Source organism: Pterocles gutturalis, unplaced genomic scaffold (assembly GCF_000699245.1).
Source record: "Pterocles gutturalis isolate BGI_N339 unplaced genomic scaffold, ASM69924v1 scaffold8479, whole genome shotgun sequence".
Classification (NCBI taxonomy): Eukaryota; Metazoa; Chordata; class Aves; order Pterocliformes; family Pteroclidae; genus Pterocles; species Pterocles gutturalis.
In genome coordinates, this window is record NW_010128120.1 from 12,943 (window position 1) to 17,026 (window position 4,084).

Consider the following 4,084-nt stretch of genomic DNA (forward strand, 5'->3'; position numbering starts at 1 on the left):
GCAGGACGCAGGGTTCCCGGGAGCAGGAGGGGGAGGCGAGTCATGGCTGGCAAAAAAATGGGATGAAAAATGTATATTTATGGAATTGTGTTTCTCTTCTGTGTTTCAACTGCCTCAAGAAAACCACGCGCTTTTCTGCAGCTGGTGCCTCTGCTGATGCACCGAAAAAAATAGCGGGAGAAGATTAGAATTGAACTGGCTTGGAGTCTGTGTAATCAGGGAAAATATCTCGGTGATTTGCTATTATAATTTTCAATAACAAACTGCAGGGCTCCTGCCGCACTAATAATAATGGTTTGAATGCGGTGGGGAAAGAACCTGCCGTGGGGTGTTTGTGTGTGTGTTTGTGGGAAGCACTTACAATTCTCCTCATCTCTTAATTTTGAAGAGGTATTTTTAGTGCATACTTCCAAGAGCTTTACGTAAACACATCTGCTGGAGTTTTTGCTTGGAAGTGTCTTTACAATCGTCTTTTCTGCCCCCTCCCTCTCCTGGGACAAAGGAATGGTTCGACTATTTTCTTGTTCAATCAGATGAACAAAGCTAGAGAGCAAGGGAGAAAATAAAAGGGTCATTTTGCCAAAAGGCTTCTCAGCCCAAAGCGGTGGATTTCAGAAACGCTGTGAGCAGCTCAGCCCACCGTCACCGGTGCCAGGAGCCCAGGACAGAGGCGCAACGGAGGTGGCCGTGGCAGAGAGCCGTGGGGATATGGGACAGCAGGGACCCCAGCCTGCTGCCTGTCCCCTCCTGCACAGCCAAAACCTCCAGGTGAGGAGAGGAGAGGAAAGATGAGATATTCAATCATGTGTCCCTGCACTTTTTGCACATTACTCAGGAGAAGCGGCGAGAGCATCCCTGGTGCAGGCAGCGTGCCTGCCACGGATGCCTGTGTCCTTTCACAAGCTGATGTTCCCAGTCCCCAGGCGGGGCATCCATCATCAGTTTAATGCCACTGAAACATTCACAACTAATAGGCTCATCAGAGATGCTTTAACCTTTTTCAGTTTGTGGGCTCCGGTTGGCTGGAGCTGCTCCTACCTTTTCACCAGGGGCTGTGGAGATGATGGAAACGTGGAGCCAGCCAGGGCTGAAAAGGGCAAGGTAGTAAAGTTTCCATGTCAGCTTTCCAAATACTCTGTCCTGAGCTTGGAAATGCTGTTGGTGCAGGTCTGCCAAGAGCAATCAGTGCTCCGGGTCTCCAGCGTGCTCATGTGTGTGGCCAGGTGCCCTGCAGCACCACGCTCCTGCCTGGGCTGCACAGCCAGCATCCAGCCCAGCCGTGTGGGCAAAGAAAAATAAATTATAAAAATAAAAGGCTTGGTTAGCATGATCCAGCCCCAGTGTGCTTATGCTGCTGCTTGCAAAGCAGCTGGGAAGGGCAGAGAAGCTGCAGCCAGGGCACGGCGGGCTGGGGCTGCTGGAGCCCATCCTGCGGAGCCGAGGGATGATGGCTGGTGGGGGGAGATGGTCTGGGGACACGGTCCAGCAGCTGAAAGGTCACTAGGAAGGCAATTTTCCTGCTTTACTCTCCTCTAGGGATGAAGGAGCCGAGTTACTGTGGGCGAAAGGGATGATTGATGAAAGCTTTGTGGCAGGAGAGCGCTGCGGGGCTGGGGCAGAGGAGCTGGGCAGGGACGCAGGATCCCGCAGGCAGCGGAGGGCAGCTGCCCGGCCCCGGCAGTGCCGAGACGCCAGCATGCAGGGATTTCAAATGCACACCAACCCCCCACCGACTGCAGGGCTGGGGGGGATGGGTGTCACTGCCTCAGCTCCTGGTGGAGCGTGTGTCACCGTGTGCCACATCCATGGCCTGATGGGATGGTATGTGGCCACGGCGTCGAGCACGGCAGCCCGGGACGGAGCAGGGTGGATGGTTTGTGAGTTAGCTCTGCTCCCCGAGGCAGCAAACACCCTGTGCCTTTGCCCTGTCCTCTGTGAAGAGTGCCAGGATCTGTCTGTAGGCAGGATGGGCAGTGCAATCCCATGGGGGCTAATGGTGAGACTGGTTCAAGCCCCACAGCTCTGGAGGCCCCAGAATGTCTTTAACAACTTCCATGAGGGGTCTTTGCTGAGCCCAGCACATCTCCCAGGTCTTGCAAACACCCCGGCGGACCTCTCTGGTCTTTTCCTTGGTCTCTGCAGAGAAGTGGCCTTATCCTGCCACCCGTGTGCACGGCCACCTTGGGCTCCAGTACCATACTGGGAGCAAAAACCTCCTGCTGAGCCCATCAGTGACTCTCTGCCTTTCCCCAGCATGATGTCCAGTCCTGCTGCATGGTTAACTGGCCTCAGTGGTGCCACCACAAACTGGAGGTGACATGTCACCTCCCGGGAAGGGAGGCAGGATGGGGTGGCATCAGGCGATGGGGCTCTATGGGGCACTGCGTTGCCCCAGAGCAGGGCAAACCCTGGGCATCCTTCCTGCCTCCTCTGGCACGCATCTCTGCGGGCAGCACATCCCCGGTGCTGAGGGAGCCCCACGCTTCCAGCCACATCGCCTCAAGCGTCCTCACTCCAGCAAACCACCCGCAGAGGCTTTCTCCCTTCGCTGCAGGCAGGGACTGGCAGGGGAAGGTGTGATAATCTGCTCCTTTGAGGCCACAGTAATTGTTCACACCAAACTGCAAGTGCTTTTACATCAGCCATGAAAAACATGAAAGATGACCAAAAAAAATATATGTTTTTATATAGATATTCAATCAATGTCTATGGAGCTTAGCGCAAGGGGATTACCAGCCGGTTTAGAGCGTTAGTGATTCTCAGCATTCATCAGAGGAGAACATTTGGTTGAATTGAAGCCATCCTTTGATGGGATTGGAAAATAATTATTTCCATCAATAATTACTTCCATGCCCAGAAGAAATGGTTCCTAGCGTGTTGCAGGACAGAAGACCTTGGTTGCCTCAAGGCCAATAGGTTTTAACCCCAGGACCTGAAAATCTCACCAGTGGGAGCGGGACTGGGGTGTGAGGGACATCTCCCACTGTGCCCGGGTCTGTCCTGCAATGCAGCAGTGCCCCAGCCCGGGGAGGAACCCTCCACCTCTGCTGCTGGAGCTGATCCAGCCCAGACTTTGTGCAGGTCATTAATTTGGGGACATTTTTAATGGCTTCTGATGATTAAGCCTCAGAAGACTGTTTTAAAAGGAGCTCGGCAAAGGCCACAAGCTAATTAGCTCACACAAAGAAAGCAATTAACCATGTAGCTTCCCGGATGGTTAAAAATAACATAGATGTTGGGAAGCGACAGGGGGATTTATTACAAGCAGAGTAGTAGATTTTTAAAGACAGAGGGACCGTCACCTCCTGCATGTCCTGGGCCAGAAATATTGCACCCAGCTTTCCCCCATTGACCCCTGTTACTTGTGTTTGGCTGATGCACATCCTTAAATGTTCAGGAATTACACACTGGGCTCCAAGAAGGAGTCAGATATTACAGAAAGCAGGGGTTTGTTGAAAGAGAAAACACAGGTGGAAAGAGAGGGGTGACCCTTCTTCTGCAGGTGCTCCTGTGCTAGCTCCAGCCCCAAGAAGAGTTGCTCGTGGCTGGAGCAGACAGCAGGATGTTCTGTGGGGCACGCAAGCCTCTGGCCATGCCTAACGGGGGCCACTGTGCCATTTTAGCACCACAGCCCATTCCTCAGATTGGCTTCAAAACGATAATGGGAAGAAACAGGGACACTCTCTGGCACCTGAGCCCAGCCTACCATCGGTACCCACCACAGCAGGTCAGGCTCGGACACGCTGATGCTTGCTTTATTTATTTGAATAATACTCTGGATGACACCAAATATATAGTATTCTCGGTGCCCTGCTGGATATGGTTTATGGCTTTCCATTAATCTTTCTGTTCTTTGAAATAAACATCTGCAGGGCCTGAAAACCTATTTACTTTCCTCCCGAGTGTCTGAGTTTGCGTTTGTTTGATTTGTTTTCTCCATTTGCCTTCTTTTCTCTGTTTCGGTGTGCCCTGCTCAAGCCCTGGTGTTTTTGGACACCTCTCACCCCAGGCTTGCCCTGCCTCTGCTCCGTGCCAGCTCTCATGGCTCCCCCGGGCTCTTGCAGGTGCTGCCTGTCCCAGGTGG